General features: G+C 47.8%; 1 protein-coding gene across 1 annotated transcript in view; it reads right to left on the bottom strand.

Annotated features, from left to right (window-relative positions):
• Window positions 1–21,668, bottom strand: part of TMEM63C (transmembrane protein 63C) — an 84,146-nt gene extending 62,478 nt beyond the window's left edge. The window contains exon 1 of the mRNA XM_084631250.1: window positions 21,572–21,668. The gene's annotated coding sequence lies outside the window, so the exon portion shown is untranslated. The remainder of the gene's footprint in view (window positions 1–21,571) is intronic.
• Between the last annotated feature and the right edge of the window lie 1,288 nt (window positions 21,669–22,956).

The following is a 22,956-nucleotide window of genomic DNA, read 5'->3' as shown; positions in this document are numbered from 1 at the left end:
TCTCCTGTGGGCAGCCTCTTTGGCTGTTTCTGCTTTGGGTTCTGTCACGTTTGCCTCTCTGTTTTTAACTAACTTTACACCCGAGAGTTAGAACTAAAACAAACAAACAAAAAACTTGGCTTGTCAAAACAAAAATAAGTTGTGCTGTAACCGGATACCTATGTTCTCTGATAATGATGGTCAGCCTACAGAAAAATCCTTAAAAAAAACCCGAACAACTTTGTCTCCAGGCAAATAGACAGAAAACCCCTCTAGATGCTCTTTGGTAAAAAAAAAAAAAACTTCTTCAGGTCTGTGAAGATTTGTGAATTTCTCTGCAGGAGGTTAACTACCCTGCCTTTAGGTAGAGAAAACTCCAGCTCACAAAAGACAATTCCCTTATGTCTCTGCTCTGGCCCCCAAGCAGAGACAAAAAACCCTCTTAACTGCTTTCAGCTGAAAACCTGCTTTCCAGTAGCCCAAAGGAAAAAAAAATTCCTTTTTAAAATCTGTGCTTCTTGTTCAAAAAAATCTCAAATTGATCTCAAAATGATTTCAAGTTAATTTCACCGCTCTGCCACCATGTCAAGGTTCCTTCCCCACTCTGAACTCTAGAGTACAGATGTGGGGACCTGCATGAAAAACCCCCTAAGCTTATTTTTACCAGCTTAGGTTAAAACTTCCCCAAGGTACAAACTATTTTACCTTTTGCCCTTGGACTTTATTGCTGCCACCACCAAGTGTCTAACAAATATATAACAGGGAAAGAGTTTGCTTGGAAACGTCTTTCCCCCCAAAATCCTCCCAAACCCTACACCCCCTTTCCTGGGGAAGGCTTGATAAAAATCCTCACCAATTTGCATAGGTGAACGCAGACCCAAACCCTTGGATCTTAGGAACAATGAAAAAGCAATCAGGTTCTTAAAAGAAGAATTTTAATTGAAGAAAAAGTAAAAAAATCACCTCTGTAAAATCAGGATGGTAAATACCTTACAGGGTAATCAGATTCAAAACAGAGAGAATCCCTCTAGGCAAAACCGTAAGTTACAAAAAGACACAAAAACAGGAATATACATTCCATTCAGCACATCTTATTTTATCAGCCATTTAAACAAAACAGAATCTAACCCATATCTAACTAGATTACTTACTAAGTTCTAAGACTCCATTCCTTTTCTGTTCCTGGCAAAAACAACACAGAGAGAGAGAGAACCTTTGTTTCTCCCCCCTCCAGCTTTGAAAGCATCTTGTCTCCTCATTGGTCATTTTGGTCAGGTGCCAGCGAGGTTATCCTAGCTTCTTAACCCTTTACAGATGAAAGGGTTTTTCCTCTGGCCAGGAGGGATTTTAAAGGTGTTTACCCTTCCCTTTATATTTATCACAGCTCCTGTGCAGCAATGGCCCAAGGGGGCCAGCTGCGATGCTGCTCTGCAGTGTGGATTCTTGTCCCAGTAGGAAGCACTGAACCCGTTTCACACAGGCCACCTGGTGGCAAAGACGGTCAGACTCTGGCTATGTCGGACCCAAATGGAGAACAGGCTCTGTGTCTCCCACTCACAAGTCCCTGCAGCACCGTGTGCCTTCAGCAGCTGTTCCTTGAACAGAAACAATGCACTGGGCAGTGCCTGCGTCACTGAAGGCAGTGCTGTCTCCTGGCCACGGAGTCAAGGAGCGATCTGAAGCAGTACAGTGAGCAACGCTATGGGACACCTAAGGTTTTGGAACCTAAATCTCCTAGGCCAGTGAGGCCATAACTCACTCACTGCTGCCCCCTCTCAACTCCCCCTTCTGCCCCCTCCCAGTGGAATACCAGTGTCATCTGCTCTGTGTGGCAGCAATCAGAAGGGAGAGAGAGCACCACACGTAGGAGGATGAACTTCATCACAGGGTGCTGGAACCAACATTGCTATCGTAACTATTCTGCCCCTTGTGCAGAGACCCAGACCTGCCAGATCTGGAGACTCAGCTGGGGCAACAGAGCAGTAGTGGGGAGGCCTGAAGGTCTGAGCTGGGAAGCAGGACACAAGGCGAGCAAGCTCTGACAGAAGGGGTCAGGGGATTCTGCTTCAGCTCCCATGCACTTCGTTGATTTCAGCCACTGATCGCTGCTGGCTGGCTGTGTGGGCAGGCAGACCGCATGAGTGGATTAGTGAGTGTCAGGCAGAACACGCTGCCATTCCCAGCTCCACTCAACACCCACACAGACAGCAAGACTAAAAACAGACAGACAAACACACAGTGATCATCTTTCCCCCAAACCACAGAAAGGCCAGAGAACATGCCCAGGAAGCATGTCTCAATTCCAGGCCCACCAAGAAGAGGTGTGAAAGCCCTGCGGAATAAACACATAGGGAGCAATCGAGCATGTCACCTACCTTTGCCCACTTCTCCCACAGCCATCTCTGCATGGAACACCCTCCCTGAGCTGGTCTCTCTCATGACTGCCCAGGGCGCTGCACTGCCTGCTGCTTCTTTAAATTTTACCAGGAGTCCCACATTTTGCAATGCCTACCAGAATGGCCACTACCCACCCCACCTTTTTGCAGCTCCAAAAGCTTCTTCCTGTGGCATTGTAAAGCACGGGGGTTAAGAGATAGGATGGGATTAACTGTGGCTGCTCATTTGCATGTCCACCCCCAGAATGTTTTCCCAGCAGCCACTTGGCACTAGTGGAGGCAAAGGATCTGGAACAGAGAGAGAGGTTTGGCCCATGCCCACATGTTCACCAAGCTCTTTGCTACAGGGTACTTGCCAAACTTGGCTCTGAGGATGCTTCTCTCCTGCTCATAAATAGCCTCTGAGTAAGGACTTGGGTAATACCAGACTCCAGTGATGAGTCACCACACCCCTAGTCTGAAAGGGAGGGTGTGGGAGCTGTCAGATCAGATAAAGCATCAGTACCGATGGATTACCCAGAGATGACACCAGTGGTTTGCAGGGCTAGCCACATCCAGCTTCCCCCACCCTCAGGTATTAGTCAGGTAGCAATCAAGCCATCAGTGTGTGTTAACAGTGCATCAAAGAACAGGAAAAAACTCTGGTGTCATCTCTCACAAGCTTTGTAATGCAACTGTTTGGAAAGGAAGGGCAAGTTCTCAGAGCGGGTGATGCAGGATGAGGCATCATGGCAGCTATAGGCCTCTTGCACTCCAGAGGGCCAATTCTTGAGGCGCCCCATCAATTCCCACTGGCCTCAGATGGAGTGAAGGGCATCTGACACTCTCAGGCCTAAGCCCAGAATGGATTGTGGGGAGGTCCATGATGGTAGTGTTCAATGAAGGAGGAAGCCCAGCTGGCTCACAGGGGCAGCAGGAGCAGTTCCCAAATGCCTGGGTCTCTGCAAAGAGCCTCTCTCCCAAAGTTGCCCAGGACACCCTACTTCCAGACAGGCTGTCTGTGCCCCAAGAATAGTCCCTAGGGGGAGCTGTGCTGCAGGAAGAGGTGCAGGTGTCCCAGTACTGGCAGTCTCCCGTCTAAGTCAGTACTAACTCCTGGTTGCCGAGCATGGTGCTAGGATGTGCAGGCATGGTGTTGGGGGGACACCCTCCTCTCAGTCAGTACTGACTCCAGTGCCCCAGGGTGGTGTTATGGGGTGCTGTGCTGCAGAGAATGGTGTGAATGACTCAGCAGGGGGTGCTATTCCCTCTGAGTCAACACTGAGCCAATGCCCCAGTAGTGCGAGGGGTCACTTTACTGTGCTGCAGGGAGAGATGTTAGTGGATTCAGTAGGTGGCATTCTTCCCTCGGGGGCTAGGGGAAGCTGCTCCAGTGAAGATGCTCTCTCTTGAAGACAGACTAATACCAGTGCCCTGAGTGCAGTGAGCTCCCTTGACGCCTTCGAGGAGCAGTGGGCGCTGTCCGGGGTTCTCTGCTCGTTGTCCCCATCCAGTTCCCTTTGTTTGACCCTTTGACTGCACTCCTCTCCCTGTTATTCATTCGCTGTCCCACATAATTATTTGGTTTTCCAGGTCCTGTGGACCCCACTCTTAAGCTGGGGGTGGGATCCTTTACCAGTGGGCGGGATTCGCCCGCCCACTTCCTGGATTCCAATAGGGTGCAGTGGGCATTAATGAAGGCACTGCATTCTCCCAGGCATTGGGGAGCCAGCCTCAGAATCAGGCTAAATCCAAGGGAGGCAGTTGCATTCTGTCCACCCCTTCAGCTGCTCAGTGATCCCGACTGCTCACTGCTTAACATGCCTGGTGAGCAAACTCCCTTTCGAGAAAGCATCTGGTGTGTTTCTCTTTTTAGAGACTGTGGATGAGGCAACCAGCTGGGGCCCCCTCAGAGGCACACATCAGCCAGCCTTCTCCAGCCCACACAGCCTTCGGGGGGACTCAGAAGACAGACTCCACTGGTAAACAACATGGCTTCTTCTAGGCACACAGAGAGCTGCAGACATGTGGCTCTGAAGAGCACTCTGTGTTCCAGCCTGTTCCCAGCATACTAATGCCGAGTGCTGAGAATACAGACTGTCCTGATCACTCCAGGGGAATTCCCCAGCCCACGACACTCAGCTGAGCAAATCCTTAACCACGTACCCATGGGCAGGCACCATGCATTTGCCAGCCTTTTCCCTGGGGGAACAGCCATGCTGGGGGCAGCTGTGGCATTAGAGATCGGGCAGAAGGTGCTAGTTCATTGGGCTGGGAATTTTCAGCACATCTCAACCCAATGCCCAGTGAGCAAGTTGTAATGTGTCTGCAGGTACCTTAAGTCCTCCTCCCCCACATTCTTCGCTGATCCCGTTCAGGGGGCCAGGACGCTGGGATTGCCCCCTCTGCAGATTGTGTTGCTCAGAAGCAGGTAGTTAGGTAGGCAGGGAGAGGCAAAGTGAGCTTCCTACCCTGCATGGTCCCAGCTCGCTTAGGACATGGGGCCTAAAGGCACTCAACACTTCGCAGGATCAGGCCCTCCTTGTGCCAGAGCCAGAGCTGCTGAGCTCTGCTTTGCTTCTCCTCTAATCACATGGCCACAGCATTATCCGGTCAGCTGCTCCCAGCTACTTGCAGGTGTTTCAGAGCCTATGAACGTGACTGAGAAAACACGGGAGATAGACCGTTTCCTTTATGTCAGGGCAGAAATGGCCAGGTCTTCGCACGTGCTCAGGCCAGGCTGGTAGGAGAGGGAGGCACCAGGAGAGACAGAGAAAGAAAAAGAAAGAAAGAAAGAAAGTGGGCTGGCAGGGAGAACTGGCATCACCTGATGGATTAGGTCAGAGAGCTGGGCACATCCTGGATTATTATGGGGGAACGGAAGGGGGTGCGCCAATGTGCATGAAATCAACCCTGAAAATAGTGGGGCAAGCTTCAGGTCGGAGCAGGTGACTTTAAGGGGCAGTCAGCCCAGCCCAGCCTAACCTGAGGTCTCTGGGCTTGGGAGGCATTGCAAGCCCTTAGGATGGTCCATATTCAGTCTCTGGCATCAGGGACCCTCTTTGTACAAGGGGATATGGGAGGGGCACTCTGGGGCTGGAGAAGAGGAGGGTGTCAATCTCACAGATGGGAAATGTGGGGGTGGGGAGGATTAGTAAACCGTGCACCCCCCTTGCCAATCCCATGTGGTTAAATCCTGCCTAGCTCAGCACGTGCTGACGTACTGCCAGCGCACCACTCAGGGTGACAAGGTTCAGCCCCTGCTGCGTCCTGCACGCGCTCCACGTCATTAATGCTGCAGTGGAAAAGGAAACGAAAGAAAGAAAAGACAAGACATTGCAGCAGAGGGCAAAGGAGTCGCTTCGACTCTCCTCCCGTTACTCTTCTCAGGTGAGCCTTGGACACAGGGACAGCTTGCAACTGCCTGAGGCCAGGCTTGCCAGGTCACACACTCTGCAGTACCAATGCTAGGACACTACGTCTGGGCCGGTGGGGGAGACAGCCCGCAACAGGAATGTTAATAAACATCCAGGGCAGCCTGACGTATGCTGTTCAGTAGGGAGGTAGCCCTGGCACAGTCACAAACACATCACCAGCCAGGCCACCCGTGGAGCTGCTCAGATAACGGGTTCTCACACAAACCCAGTCATAGAATCCTAGAATCCTAGAATATCAGGGTTGGAAGGGACCTCAGGAGGTCATCTAGTCCAACCCCCTGCTCAAAGCAGGGCCAATCCCCAATTTTTGCCCCAGATCTCTAAGTAGCCCCCTCAAGGATTGAACTCACAACCCTGGGTTTAGCAGGCCAATGCTCAAACCACTGAGCTATCCCTCGCCCCAAAATAGAATCCTGGAATATCAGGGTTAGAAAGGACCTCAGGAGGTCATCTAGTCCAACCCCCTGCAGGGCCAATCCCCAATTTTTGCCCCAGATCCCTAAATGGCCCCCTCAAGGATTGAACTCACAACCCTGGGCTTGGCAGGCCAATGCTCAAACCACAGAGCTATCCCTCCCCTTGCCTCTCACACCTTCCCCAGAGCTAAAACCCCTATTCAACTGCCCAAATCCCCATCGATCCCTGGGCAACTTCCACAACAAAGCTCTGCCTTGTCAGTACAGAAACCTGCATCACTCTGAAAACTGACTATGCTGGGACAAGGGAAAGGAAACTGAGTCTCAGAATAAATACCTCCGACGCCCCTGGTGTGATGGTTTTATTCCCATGTGATTCACTATAAACTCCTGGTTTAAAATTGAAGTGAAGATGCTGTAGCACACTCAGCTCACAGCAGAATCTGCCACAGGACTGAGGGGCAGTTTGCCGGAGTGCAGGCCTTGGCTGCACCAGAGGGCTCAGCAGCTTGGGACATGGGAGCTCCAGCCCTGTCATTGCAGAGGGAGAGCCAGGGAGTGACGAGAGAGATGGTTTCCTACAGTGCGATGCAAACGGTTGAGACAAGAGGCCCTGAGGTTACCTGCACTTGTCTCTTCTGTTGCAAGGAGGTGCCCAGGAGAGGCATGAACTATCGAGCTTGTAAGATTCCCTTAGCCTGGAATACAGGTGTCCGCACATGGAGTTATTCAGAAAGAGCTGTTAGACAAGCCCTCACTCTGCGCCCAACCCAGCTCCTATGGAAGCCAGTGAGAGCTGCATCAGGCCGTTAGCACCTAGGCTCCCAGCTCTGTTGTAAGCCCCTGGACTTCAGAGGGCAGCCCTGCTCTCTGCTCCACTCCGGGGGCTGTGTTCCCCTTCCGACTTCTCCATCCTGGATGGATTCAAAGCAACCGACTGGCTCAGACCTCCTAGTAATCTCCATTTGCTGCCTTTGCAGAGACACTGTAAGCACAGTGGGCAGCCGTGTTTAACCCTAGGCCCCCTCCAGTGCTGAGGCAGGGGCTTCTCACACAATCAGCTGCAGGTGACAAGGGGAAGAGCAGCCTGATGCTAATACTTGGGACATCACTGTGCACTCTTGCTGGAAGATCTTCCAGTCCCAGGCGCCCATCCTCTGGGACACCTCAGACCCAGGTTCACAAGGTCACAAAGGCAAAGTCTAGAGACCATTTTGGGAGCTCAGCATCAACTCGAGCATTTTATACAAGAGCCCCCTCCCCCCCATCACCTATGGGAGATCGTGAGGCAGAGCCCAAGTGCGACAGAAAAGAATGCCCCACGCCTGCTACAAGGTCATAGGGTCAGAGGCAGGAAACAGGCCCAGCACAGAACCAGAGATAATGGTTAATGGAGCGTTTGGTACTGAAATGGAAAGCAAGATCAGAACTACAATGACTAGACAGCAAGAGACTCAGTGCAAGGAGTCTGGGAGGTGACAGCAGCTTTGGGGCAACTGCCACTTGCAACCTTGGGCGGGGGGGGGGGGGGAACTGTCAAAAGCCAGTGTTGGGAAGCTGAGCACTTTTGAAATCCACCCCAGTGCATAGGGACTGATCGTGGTGATTCAGTAAGGGGCACTCTTGCACTGGAATCAGTACTGACCCCAGCGCCCCTCCTTGCTGCTCGGGGACACCATGCTCATGGAGGTGTTCTGTATCAGAAGTGTAATACTGACCTCCAAACTACTTGTGCTCATTAAAGCTCTTCTGGTACTTTTCACAAGAGTCGGGCCTTCTGGGCTACATTCCAACTTGGGATATTATGTTTCACCCCATTTCAGATGGATGCCATTCTCCTTCCTGCTCAAAAAGTTATTGTGTTGCCAAGTTCTGTCAAACGGTGGCCACTGCCCAGCTCACAGAAGGCTGCATTCAGTGGCAAGCTAAGTGCTTCAGGATCCAATACTCCCTCTCTCTCATGCTGGAAGGTGACAAATACACTTCAAGTTTACTGAGTTAGTGAGGACTGGGCTGGGAGAGGGAGGGGACTAGGCAAGCCATTCACCCCAATGTTACATTATTAAATTATTATGCAGTTTATTGGAATCTAGAAACCACTTATTATACTGCAGATAACCCCCCACACACACTGTGGGAAGCTTCACCCCACCCTAGACTCAGGAAGAGGCTCCTGCCAACCACAGAAAATCCCAGGCTTAGTCCGGCAGCCACACCGGTCCACCTTGTGTTAGGGGCCATACAAGGTTCTGTTGTGGATTCTGTATCTCAAGACCACACCCTTTAAGAATCTGCTTGATGACACTATCACTGCTAAGCATTTTCATCCCCCATCCTCATCAAACACCCACCCCCAATTAGTAAGAGTTTGCATAATTTGGGGCATACAAAATCAAGGCGGAAAAGGTCTAATACAGGAAATGCAAGTATTTAACATTTGCAATGTCAATCATTAGCAATACATATTTGAATGATAGTGATGTATGAGGAGGAGACTTGGGGTATAGCACTGACCTCACTTTCATTTGATACAGTGGCTACTCTTTTTAATGTGAAAAATATTCAAATTATAAATAAATAAATATATATATATATTTTTTTTTTCAACAAAATCATAATAATAATGTTAACCAAATGCTGCAGTGGGTCAAGTGTGTGTGTGGGGGGGTTTAGATCCGAAACACTTTTCTACACACTTGCCTGAATATGTGCTAATTTTACATTTTCTGTAAGTGCTTCAGTTATAGGTGGTAAGGAGCTGAGCGTTGGTACTGATGTGGTACCTTTGCCAATGTTTGCTGCCCATGATTTTGGCTGTACTTCTGACACGGTGGCACAATTCGATTGTCCATAGTCTGCAGCCAGGAATTTGGTTGCCTGTTCGATGACAGCAGGCATTGCTGCACTGATGTCACCTGCAGAAAAAGAATATATCCAGCTGGTAGACTCTTCAACACAGTGCCTTTGTGAAGGACAAAATAGGAAGCTACTGTATCAGGCTGAAAGTACCTGGGCATCTAACAGTCCTGGTACAATGTTGTGGTGTTGCTCCACAATAGCATGGATGCTTATTACAGCTCTCTCTTGGTGCACCCATAATCACTAAAGATGTTAGGACAATGGTGCAAGAGTAAGACAAATGTGGGTGTCATCTGATAATACTGATATTCCCACCAGTTTCTCTTTTGCAACCATCACCATTTGTTGGATGGTGATGCAGTCAGGTTCTTCATGTGAGGAGGCAGTATCTTGTCGGTTGATCACCCCACCTCCCCAGTTGACTTAAACTGGAGTATTGTCTCTGACTGTGATGACTGGCTTGTGCTTTGGAATGTATTATTGGTGAAGCTTCTTGTCTTGAATGAGGTCTGTACAAATGATGTCAATCAACTGTTTCTTATTGTCAGTTACCATCAAGACAACTTTCTGTGGAGGTAGCTGTGTACTTTTACTCAACTTAATCCACTCTGCTTGCTTCTGTAGTTCTGCTAGATCTTGTGACACACTTTGTGCTGATGTCTTGGTACGTGTCAAAGATAAGATATACATCACCTACTGCTCGCTTGTGTACAGGGTAAACTCTGAAATTGGTCACAAAGTCCTTGATGATACCACTTGCTGACCACTGTATTACCCAATGAACTCCGGAACTGTCAATGACTGTGCAGGTGACTTCTTGTGTAGTATGTCTATTAACATTTGCTTCCTTAGCCTTGGCAATCCTCATGTCACCAGAGTCAGTAAACACTGACATGGGTACAGGAGCCTACTCGTGTGACAAAATATTCTTGATGTCAACCTCTCATGAACTTGCTTGTAGGCCCATCACTCTTGAATAAACGATAGTGTTAACTACCTTTGTTGGACCAACCTGTCCAAACTTTGCTGTCACTGCCAATGTCTCTACTAACCTTGATATTGTGTCATAGAACTATGTGAGACAGCTACATTCAAATTCTTGCATTTGGTGAATTCCAATTGTACCTGTGTCATCTACATTGACTGATGGTGGTGCCACTCTACCACTGACAACATTTACTATTGTCTGTGGAGGCTTATGGCGCGTGGGGGAAAAGGGGGGTCTTAGGGATCAATGCACAGCATTAGCTTCTTACTAATGGCTTCCCTGTGACCCTTGCATCTGCAGAAATCCTTTATTTCATTTCTTCTTTGTGGATCTCTTGTACTTGTGCCTCCTGGTTGCTGTTTATGTTTGCAATGTCTTCCACCAGCAAGCTGCATATGTGGAGGCTAACAACCCAGTCTCAAGAGTCTCTGGTTTCAGGGTGATCTCAGTGATTCCACCAGGGCCACGGTCATTCTTCATGAAGGTGGTTTCAATGTACAAGTCACTGCATATACCATTCCATATTCTTGGACCATGGTGCATGAAGAAAAACAGCTGATCATGTGTTTGGTTTATATCTTGTTAGTGTCTATAACTGTCCAATATTTGAAAACTAATTCTCAAAAGTGAATACGTAAGAATTTAAGTGGCAGGCTCTGAGTACAAGAAAAATAAGCCTTGTGTCTCGGTTCGGGGAGGATGAGGGGGCGTGCAAGCAAGGTACACTGCTAATACAGACACAACATATGCACTTCCTTGCTAATTATGTTCCATAAGAAAATATTAGTTTGAAGTTTTCATTAAAAATAATTGAAATTCAATTAAAGAGTTTTCACTGTCACTTGGCTTGTGAATCAGGAAGGCGTGGTAGTAAGTGCTGATATTTCAAAATGCTCAAGCGTGACAACAGTGTCATCAGGCAGTTTCTTCACATTTAGGGTCTTGAAATTCAGAATCCACACACCCACACCCCACACACTATATGGACACTAAAACAAAGTACTGCCATAAACTTGCATTTGGCTATGGGCCTAGCTTTTTCAGAGGACAGTGGACATTTGGTTTGGTCTGCAGCCCTTCTCCAGCCAGGCTGCAACTGCAATCTTACAGCCCTTCCACCCACTGCAGACTACAATCCAGCCACTTCAATGAACCACTCCCCACACCCCTCTGTCCACCCCCCACTTCATAGGAGTTTAGTCTGAAGAAACACACAGGGCATCAGGCAAAAGACTAACAGAGAGACATATAAAGACATATAAAGAGACTGTGGAGTTGGGGGGAGGAGGAGGTGACAAAGGTCTTTTCACGTTGTTCAGGAAAGCTATTCCCCCAAATCCCACTCCCTTCAGTCCTATACAGCCATCTATTAATGATGGGAACTGCCTACAGAAATGGCCAGTGCCCAGTAAGGTAGGAACTACATTTCTTTGGAGCTCTGGTATGCCTAGGGTGACCCGATGTCCCGATTGTATAGAGACAGTCTCGATATTCAGGGCTTTGTCTTATTTCAACGCCTGTAACCCCCATCCTGATCTTTCACACTTGCTCTTTGATCACTCTCGGTGGGCCATGGTGTGGAAGCCCCTCTCCCCGCAGGGGATAAATGGGGTAGGGATGCCTTGAGATGCAGCTGTGTCTCCAAATGCACCAGCACTGCTGCACTTGCTATTCATATTCCTCACGGGCAATACATTTCTGTCACTGGCCAAGCAAAGGGTGAGCTGTGCGTCCTCTGGACAGGATGTTTCTTTTTGCCCAGGCAGCAGGCCAAGCACCTGTCACCAGAGCAGGTTCATTTTTAACTCTTGCCCACACACAAACAGATGTGGCATTGGACAAAACTCAAACCAGTAAAAATAAACCTTGGGTGCTCCTGGTCCCAAGGATTTATCTGGAGTATGCCCCATTCTCACACACACACACACGTAGGCCTCAGGCCAATCCCTGACACAGAGTTACAGAAATCCAGTTACACAGGTTAGTCCCATTAACCCTGGAGAGAGACATCACCCTTGTGACACAGCTGCTCCCTCTGCCTCCCACAGCGGGATCAAAACGGGACAAAGGGAATTGAAAGACTTTATAATCTGCCAGGACCCAAGATCGGGATTAGGTGGCTTCCCATGCGAAAACCAGAGTGGAGTCTAAACCCAAATTCCAGCTCCAAATGCCCTCAGACTTTGGGGAAGCTCAGGTCTAGAGATAGGTGCTGGAACTATCGGTGTGGCTGCACCTCCTGGCTTAAAGTAATTTCCATTATATGCAGGGTTTACAGTTTGTTTCAATGTCTTTCAGCACCTCCACTATAAAAATTGTTCCAGCATCCCTGGGTCTAGGGCAAATGGTGCAGCTTTGGCCTCTCTCTCACTGCAATTGACAATATCCCAAGCACCAACCAAGCCTAGAGCTGCCCTCCCTGCCTTGCTCACTTGGTTCATATTTTAGTAACACGGGCCGTCATAGCACCCTGAACTCAGATCTTGGGAAGCAAGAGAAGGGAGAAATGATCTTCAGCTACTTGGTGTTAAAACAAACATTTATAATTCGTGGAGTCTGCCCAGATTTGGGGACTGACTGAGATTCCTAAAAAGGCTGACAAAGGAGGTGCTGTCGTCATCATGAATAGGTCGGAATATGAACAAGAGGCTGCTAGGCAGCTCTCCAACACCACTTTCTACAAGCCATTACCCTCTGATCCCACTGAGGGCTACCAAAAAAACCTGCACCATTTGCTTAAGAAACTCCCTGAAAAAGCACAAGAACAAATCCGCACAGACACACCCCTGGACCCCAACCAGGGGTATTCTACCTGGAAATCCTGGACGCCCCATCATCTCAGGCATTGGCACCCCGACAGCAGGATTCTCTGACTATGTAGACTCCCTCCTCAGGCCCTATGCTACCAGCACTCCCAGCTATCTTTGAGACACCACTGACTTCCTGAGGAAACTACAATCCATCGGTGATCTTCCTGAAAACACCATCCTAGCCACTATGGATGTAGAAGCCCTCTACATCAACATTCCACACAAAGATGGACTACAAGCTATCAGAAACAGTATCCCCGATAATATCACGGCAAACCTGCTGGCTGAACTTTGTGACTTTGTCCTCACCCGTAACTATTTCACATTTGGGGACAATGTATACCTTCAAATCAGCGGCACTGCTATGGGTACCCGCATGGCCCCACAGTATGCCAACATTTTTATGGCTGACTTAGAACAACGCTTCCTCAGCTCTCGTCCCCTAACGCCCCTACTCTACTTGCACTATATTGATGACATCTTCATCATCTGGACCCATGGAAAAGAAGCCCTTGAGGAATTCCCCCATGATTTCAACAATTTCCATCCCACCATCAACCTCAGCCTGGACCAGTCCACACAAGAGATCCACTTCCTGGACACTATGGTGCTAATAAGAGATGGTCACATAAACACCACCCTATACTGAAAACCTACTGACCGCTGTGCCTACCTACATGCCTCCAGCTTTCATCCAGACCACACCACACGATCCATTGTCTACAGCCAAGCTCTATAATACAACCGCATTTGCTCCAAGACCTCAGACAGAGACAAACACCTACAAGATCTCTATCAAGCGTTCTTACAACTACAATACCCACCTGCTGAAGTGAAGAAACAGACTGACAGAGTCAGAAGAGTACCCAGCAGTTATCTATTACAGGACAGGCCCAACAAAGAAAATAACAGAACGCCACTAGCCATCACCTTCAGCCCCCAACTAAAACCTCTCCAACATATCATCAAGGATCTACAACCTATCCTGAAGGACGACCCATCACCCTCACAGATCTTGGGAGACAGGCCAGTCCTTGCTTACAGACAGCCCCCCAACCTGAACCAAATACTCACCAGCAACCACACACCACAACCACTAACCCAGGAACCTATCCTTGCAACAAAGCCTGTTGCCAACTGTGCCCACATATCTATTCAGGGGACACCATCACAGGGCCTAATCACATCAGCCACATTATCAGAGGCTCGTTCACCTGCGTATCTACCAATGTGATATATGCCATCATGTGCCAGCAATGCCCCTCTGCCATGTACATTGGTCAAACTGGACAGTCTCTACGTAAAAGAATAAATGGACACAAATCAGACATCAAGAATTATAACATTCAAAAACCAGTCGGAGAACACTTCAGTCTCTTTGGTCACTCGATTACAGACCTAAAAGTGGCAATTCTTCAACAAAAAAACTTCAAAAACAGACTCCAAGGAGAGACTGCTGAACTGGAATTAATTTGCAAACTGGATACAATTAACTTAGGCTTGAATAGAGACTGGGCATGGATGTGTCATTACACTAAGTAAAACTATTTCCCCATGTTTATTTCCCCACCCACCCCACACTGTTCCTCAGACGTTCTTGTCAACTGCTGGAAATGGACCACTTTGATTATCACCATAAAAGTTTCCCCCCCCCACCTCTCCGCCTGCTCTCCTGCTGGTAATAGCTCTCCTTACCTGATCGCTCTCATTACAGTGTGTATAGTAACACCCATTGTTTCATGTTCTCTATATATATAAATCTCCCCACTGTACTTTCCACTGAATTCATCTGACAAAGTGAGCTGTAGCTCACAAAAGCTTATGCTCAAATAAATTTGTTAGTCTCTAAGGTGCCACAAGTCCTCCTTTTCTTTTTCTAAACCAGACACACAAAGCTGAAAATGCTTTTTGGGTCACTTTTTGGTAGCACCTTTTAGTGTTCAGCGCACTGGTCTGGGAGCCAGGAATTCCTGAGGTTAGTCTCATCTCTGCCACCGACTCATCAGGTGGTCTTGAGCCAGTCAAGCCATCTTTCTGTGCTTCAGTTCCTCTCCATCCCCACCCACCACCTGTAAAATGCTGGCTCTGCTGCTGCATGAGTAGGACGTAGGGAGAGGCACAGCATGGGAACGGTGCCTTATAGTGAGTCTCTCAGAAGAGTTTTTGCATCTCTGCTGTTTTCTGCAGAATTTAAGTTTTCCTTTAAAAAAAAAATACTACCACCAAAATAAGGGTGAACTCCTGGTCTCATTGAAGCCAATGGTAAAACTCCTGCTGAATTTCAGTGTGGCCAGGATTTCACCTCCAGCCCTTTTGGTTGTGAAGAAAAACTCCTGACTGTGATTCAGTGAGACAGCAACGCACTGAGTCTGCAGCCAGAGAGAATGAAGCAGCAGTTTTCAGGAGGTGTAATTGCAATGGCGAGTTAATTCTGAAACCGAACAACTACGCCAGACATTTCAACACTTAAGCATTTCACTGCAGATCATGTTAGTAGAAACATCCAGCGACTGCACTGTCTCCACTGGGGCTGGACTGATTTGAAGGACACGTCTCAAGAAAAAGGTAGTAAAGTTTTAAAAATGCAAGTAACCGAACATTTTATTCACTCATTTTTTGATCCTTAACAGAAAAGGATGTGAGGAAAGAACATGAAGAGAAAAGAACGACCTTGGGGAGGTATTGGGGCCAGGGGAGAGAAAGAACAAGTACATTTGATAGAATCCACTCAGTAACAATACAGTATCCTGGATTAATCAGCTTAACGGTTGTTTAAGATAAGAGAACAGAACAACAAAACACAAGTCCTCAACAGTGGTGTAACAGGCTCCCTTCTCTGCCCTTTGTACCACCACAAACCCACTGGATGCTTCTGCTTTCATGAACACCGCTGTTATTTATTGGGTCCTCTCCACCAGGTCACCAGGACAATCTTGTGCAGCAACATACAATTAGAAGTCAACTTCTCCCTTCCGGGCATAGAGTACAAGATCTCACCGTCCTGGGATCCTTATTCCCTAGCCCCTGCCAGCCTTCCTCATTGCATTGCCTTCCTTCCAGTCTTTTAACTGTTCCCAGGTGATTGTTCTCATTAGCTGTCAGCTTCCTGCCTACTTAAGCCATTGAGCACCCATTCCCCCAATTAAATCCACTCCAAGGGATAGATAGCTAGTACCTCAGGGTATGTCTACACTGCAATTAAAAACCCACAACTGGCCTGGGTCAGCTGACTCAGGCTTGTGGGGCTGTAAAATTGAGGTGTAGATGGTCAGGCTTGGGCTGAAGCCTGGGCTGTAGGACACTCTCTCCTCACCGGGTCCCAGAGCCCAGGCTCTAGCCTGCACTCAAACATCTATACTGCAATTTTACAGCTCAAGCCAGCGGACATGGGCCAGCTGTTGGTGTTTAATTGCAATGCGGACATACCCACGGTGACCAGAGTGCTGAGTCAGCTCTAAGCACCTAGCATTCTGTCACATGTCCAATAAGAACTGCCCAAAGCACAAACCCACACTCACACTGCAGTTCAAAAAGTTTGGTTATTTCCTCCCTTCTTGACATTATATTTTCCTCCCGCCCAGCTCTGCCCTCTCAGGTTCTGATCGAAAACAGAAGCTGAAGCTCTGACACACCCCATGAAACAGTTGCTCTCAGTGGATTCCCAACCCAGCTGGAGGCAGAAAAATCTAGAAATCTCTCAAAAGGAGTCTGAGATTTTGAACCCAAGGTCTGAGAGAACTGCATAAATATCCAAACTTCTGGCCATTCCTACAAATTGCACCACGAGAGTCACCCACTGGAGATCTTGCCTTGGTCATAAAACTGACAAGACAAAGCATTTGGTGGCTGATGATCAGTACAGGAGCAGTCCATGGGGTTATATTGTCCTCTCTCATCCAGGCAGTTCAGAGCACTTTAATCTCCCTACAGCCAACCGAACCCACACAAGAGAAGAGGCAGCTTTTGGCAGGAACCCTGCCACCCACATCTAGGGCAGGGAAATTCCCTTTGTGATGCTGCTGTGCCCTTCCTTCGTTGCTTTGATCATGTCCATTGCGGCAGCCTCCAACATCTGTCTCAGTCTGACATTCCTGGCTCCTGCCTCTGCCCCACCAGCCCTTTAACGTCACGCTGATGTTGGCTTTTGTTTGAAGGATTTCTCTGTATGTTCAGCACAAGGATAATACACATCTATGTGCTGCATAGAAGAGGACTGCCATGGGATAGTCTAGGAGAGCGGCAAGGTCAGGCACTTAGAGGGACACTTTTTGTTAGCAGTAAATTGTACGGTAGTAGCACTCTGAGGCCCCAGCTGGGACTGTGCCAGGTGCTGTGCTAACTATCCCTATCCTGAAGGACTTGGAGTCTGATTTAAGATCCACACACAGATTTTATGCCCATATAATTATTTGGATGGGGTGAGATGAAGTTATTCCAGTATAAAGGTGCTTATACCAGTATCACTTATTCCCATAAGGGACGGGGAATAAGCAGAGGTATAACTGCATCCGTACTAGGGGGATTGTTTGGCTTTAACTATACCCGTGCAGTGAAAGTAGTACAATGTTTGTGTGTAGATTAAGATGAGACACAGCAACTGAGTGTGACAAATAAGGAGGATGAGTAACAGTGATCACAGGTCTGTGTAACTACCAGTTACACAGGGGAGGCAATGTGATTTAGGAGCTAGAGCACTGGACTGGGAGTGAGGAGACCTGGGGTCTAATCCTGGCTCTGCCAGTAACCTGTCACTTCATCTTTGTGGCTCTGTTCCCCTCCCACTCTGTGTGTCTTGTCTCTTTAGATTCTGCTCTGAAGAGCTTGTCCCTTGTTATGTTTATGTACAGCACCTAGCACAATGGGACCCCTTGGCTGGGGCCTCTAGGAGCTACTGAAATACAGAGTAAGTGTTCCTTCAGGCATAATTAGCTAGGGGAAGGATTCAGTTATAAACTAATAAATAATGTTACCACCTGCTAACAGTATTTTGTCACTGTCAAACTACTAATCAGAGCTCCATGTGAACTGATGACTCAGCGCTAGATTTTTAAAGGTATTTAGGCACCCTGGTGGGATTTTTAAAAGCACCTAGGCACCAAACTCCCATTGGTTTAACACAGAGATGGGCATCTAGATACCTTTGAAAATCACACTGGGTGCCTACCTGGACCTCAAGGCACCTAAATGCCTTTACAAATCTGGTCCTTAGTCCTGATGGATTCCACATTCCATTATCAGACCCACTTTCCACTCCCCAAACACCTTCTAGACCTTTCAACTGAAAACACTATCCCCACAGAGCTTAACAAGCAATGGATTCCAAGCTATTTCTTCATTTATCAAATGTCACAGGTAAACTTATTCTAGACTTTTTGAACTCCAGGCAGATTGGAAGAGGTGCTGGGGTATTTTTGCCTTCCTCTGTAGCATGGGGCACGGGTCACTTGCTGGAGAATTCTCTGCACCTTGAAGTCTTTAAACCATGATTTGAGGACTTCAATAGCTCAGACATTGGTGAGAGGTTTATTGCAGGAGTAGGGTGGGTGAGATTCTGTGGCCTGCATTGTGCAGGAGGTCAGAGTAGATGATCATAATGGTCCCTTCTGACCTTAATATCTATGAATCTATGAAACTGGGAAATTACGAACAACTTAGAACAAACGTGAATCTCAGTCTTGTAATAATCTAAAATCAAACCTGCTTTTCCTCAGGCCTTTCTCATAAGTGATACAATGTTTTCCTCAAAGTGGAGGTACAAGACACTAGTTTAATTGCTGTAAATATGTTTACCATAAAGAAGCGCTGCTTTTAGGAAGGCAAGATTGATGAATGTAGAATGCAATATTGTTTATATCACTCATATGGAATAGCAAGCTCTTACACCACAAGAATACTAATATTTTCATAAGAGTTAATGTGACTGACTGATTAGTTTAATATCAATTAAATCCAGTTGTGGGTGTTAGAAAGTTGTCTCTATCTTTGTTAAAACACCACAATTTAAAGAGGGATGTGTTTTCTAGAAGAAATGGGGTAATATTCAACAACACTGACAATCCCTCCTTCTATGAGAGGGGGGAGACAGTCTCATATCTGGTTTAGTTTAACTGAAACTGGAAGCTCCTGGAGCAAAAATCTGTCATGTTTAATTTGTCTGTAAAGCACCGTGCACACCTCTGGCTCTGCATACATAATAACTAACAATGATCACCAGGGCTGTTGTTACAATCTCTCATTGCAGGATCTTTGTATTCTTCCAGCTGTTGGTGATGCCTGAACTGGGGATTAATTAGTTAATGTTTGTGACAATCTTTGAAGATGAGAACATGCTACCGAAGTGTCAAGTTTTATTACCTAAAATGAAGGGTTTACAGGCATTCAGATATGGTTACACCGTAGTCACAGGAAGGCCAAGATGTTGCTACATAAACAAGGCAGAGAATCAAAATTGCAGAGAGGCTGAAAGTGCGTTTTGGCTGCCGATGAGACCACAAAGTGGTAGATTTTTCCATTGCTTTGCAGGAGGATGTATGCTGGACCAAGTTAAGACAGTTCCTTCCTGAGAGCTTTCCTCATGTCCACTCACCCTTCCACCCCGTACTATGCCAGTTTAGACATGTTAGCCGGAGGAGCGTCAGGATAGCAATGGACCAGCAGGGCTCTCCCTGTCCCCACCCCATGATTCAGTGGGCTGTAACTGTCCATTTTTCAGCCTTCTGCTCTGGTCTGACTCTTTTTCCTGTATTTTCTCCATGCACTTTTCCACAGCACCTCTCATGCCACAGGACACATACCTAGGAATCACTCAACCCCCACAGATATTCAGCCTCGTCTGGAGTGGAACATAATCATTCAGCCCCTGTATGTTTCAAGGAGGGGAATAACTTCCCCAGCTGAGTCCCTGGGGGATGGCACTATTCATGCTTACTTGTTCTCTGAGCTTTATTTTAGAATCCACCCTCACTTGCCCCCCCCCCCCCGAGTGGAATTACCAAGTTTGCAGGGAGAACCTGTATCTACACACTAACATCATTCCCTGCTGGAACTGTCTGGAATGTAAGAATACAGAGGCATTGGTCATTCAGTGAGATTTTCACCAAACAGTTAAAAGGAGATAGATACCCACACAGACAGAACCTTGGCCAGACAAGGCTGTTCCTCCTCAATAATAATCAATTAGCAAATGATCATATATTATAAATACACACTGCTCCATAGCCATTCCTTACACTGAATGAGGTAGCAAGCAAGGGAGACAGTGACGTTACATATCTGTGGATGGCTTTAGATGGAAGTCATAAGCCATGAGTGAGCAGCTCGGCCAGAGCATTAGATCATCCCAACCCCATAGGTACTTTCAGCTGGAGTCATCAGTTTCTCAGTGCTCAGTGTTTTTATGTGAAATGAGGTAGAATAGTCTTTTTAGTGCCAGCATGAAGCATTTCCTGGCATTTCCAATATCACAAGGCACAGAGCTCCAGGAAGGAGGATTTTGAAGCCCTGATGATGTGGGAAACTGACAACAAGCCATAGAATGATACAGTGGAGGCAGCATGATATTTTATTTCCCATCAAGGGAAGGAGGCAGCACCCTTCAACGTACAGGGACTCAGATTGGGAGTCAAGAGAATGGAGCTCTATTCCTGGCTCTATCACTGACTTTATTGTGTGATTTCAGAGAAGTCCCTTTACCTGGCTATGCCTCAGTTTCTCCATCTGTGATAGCATTGCTCCCATGCCTTTAGCAAGTGCTTTGGGATCTATGGCTGAAAAGCTCTATAAGTGTTACTATTATCACCACCACTCTATGGAAAAGAAAAGTAGAGGCAAGAGTGTAATTATGCAAAAATCACCCCCATCACTATAACAATATGCATCCCAGATACACTTCCTGCTTTCTTGGAGTGATAAACGTGGCACTAGGATAAGGAGTAGCAAGAGGTCACAGAAGTTGCCATCAGAGTGCCTCCAGTGAACTCATTAAGAAGAATGGGCATGTGTATAAGTGACAGCCACAGCCACATTGTACAAGGAGGGTTTTAGCAGGAGATATTAACAACGTGTTCTGTCAGCACTTTGGGGTTTTTCTACCTAACTTACTCAACTGAAAAGAATTCCAGCCCCTTTCCAACACCCAAAGATCCACAGGGATGCTTCCCCATCTACAGTCAGGATCTTACAACCAAACGGTAGGGGACACACACAGATTCTCCCTCCCTCTCTTTTTCCTTTTTTTTGGGAGCTTGATTTTTTTGTTTTAAATGCACCTTGTTCCACCAGGTCCTTCTGACCCGTGCATGCTGCCATGGAATGAGATATCAGATTCTGTTCCACATGATCTAATAGTCTGAGCCCAATTTTGGCCCCTTTTCTCCACTAACTCAGTAGGAGCTAAAAACAACATGCATAGGAGAAAACCCATCCACTGAGCAAAGGGAACATCCCCGCTCCAAATGGAACAATATCCCCTCCCTCAATCTCCTCCACTTCTCCTAGTCCAGATCCCTCTCACCTCTTCTTACGCAAGAAATGATAATATTGCATATTTCAGCCACTACCCCAGGAAACCGTGGGATCAATTAAAGGCAGCCAGCCCTTTGGAGCTTCTCCTCTGAAATCCTCACTCTATTCATGCATGGAATGGCTGCTGCTGATCGTCCCCCTTTGCTCAGGCTGAGGGGAGAGATGAAAAGATGTTGTTCCCTACCTGCAAGAGGGCAGCTGAGATCTCAGTCCTTCTCACCATCAACAGCAGCCGAAGGCCAACCCCACCTGCTAAGGGACCGTCTGCGAACTACCAGCTGCACAAGGGAGCCACATCATCTCTCTACCCCTCCCTCCCGGCTCAGCAGCACTCCCAAGCTAACCGGACCTGGCAAGGAACCTGGGCTAACTACATCAGTCTATGCAAACACTCCGGGGAGGGGTGGGGGTGGAGGGGGGAAGGGGCACCACAACAAACCCACGCAGCGACAGTCTGCAAAGTACCAGCTGCAAATATAAAGGGCTCCTCCCTTTTAGCAACAGCAATAGAAACCCCAGACCAGACCAGCTCCCTTTTCTCTCCCCGCCTTGGTGGTTTTGTATGTGTGCAACGATCCGCTCTGTGCAATGATTTCCCACCCCTCCCTCAGGGACCCATGGCCATCAGAGCTGCTTCCCTGTTTTGACATGAGCAGAAAAGGGAGCACAACCCCTTTGGTGCAAACGATCGGGCCGCAGAGAGCCCTGAGAGCTCTTCCCCCTCAGCTCCGCCCTTCTGCAATAATGCAGCAGAAACCCAGCCCTACAACTCGCCCCCGCCTCCAGCCTACCCAGCTAAGGGACTGTCTGCAAATTACCAAACGCACAGGCGAACACTGAAGAATGTTGACGAGATTGGGGCCTACATTTCTGTAAGCGGTCACTGGGTCTCACACTGCGAAGGCCCATGCTGGGCAGACCAGACAGATACCTGAGGGGGGGGGGGGTCTATCTCTTTCACACTTGGACAGCACTCATGAAGATTGTCTTGCCACTGAAGCATCATTGAACTGAATTGCATGTACAGTATCTAAGGAACTTCCAAGGTATTTAGACTCCGTACTTCTGCATCACAAGCAAAACAACCTGCAGTAAAATTTAATGAAGAGATTGGAGGAGGACTCCAGTTTTGAAGATCCATAGTCCATAAAGGGGTTTGGAGCTTGGGTTTTGGTTAAGGCCCATGTCCCTTATTTATATTTATCTATTTCGGTTTATAAAATGCACTTATTCTAGGCTCTAGGCCAAGGATGGCCAAACTTACTGACCCTTTGAGCCACATACAACAATCTTCAGAAGTTCAAGAGCCGGGTGCGCCTGCCAGGGCTCGGGGCATCAGTCCTGTGGGAAGGAGGATGTTGGGGCTTCAGCCCCATGTCTTGGCTCGGTGCTTCAGCCCCGCTCCTGCTGAAACCCTGAGTCCCGGAAGGCATGCCCCATGGGGTTGAAGCCACAAGACCTACCCTCCCTGCTGGGCAAGCCTTAGCCCCACTGCCCTGCTGCAAGGCAGAAGCCCCGAGCTCCCTGCCCCCAGTCTGGTAGGTGGAGAATGGGGGGAGGGATTTGGGG

This window comes from Lepidochelys olivacea, assembly GCF_965140295.1.
Source record: "Lepidochelys olivacea isolate rLepOli2 genome assembly, chromosome: 6".
NCBI classification, from domain to species: Eukaryota; Metazoa; Chordata; order Testudines; family Cheloniidae; genus Lepidochelys; species Lepidochelys olivacea.
Note: the sequence above shows the minus strand (reverse complement) of the source record. Positions and strands in the feature narration are given on the sequence as shown.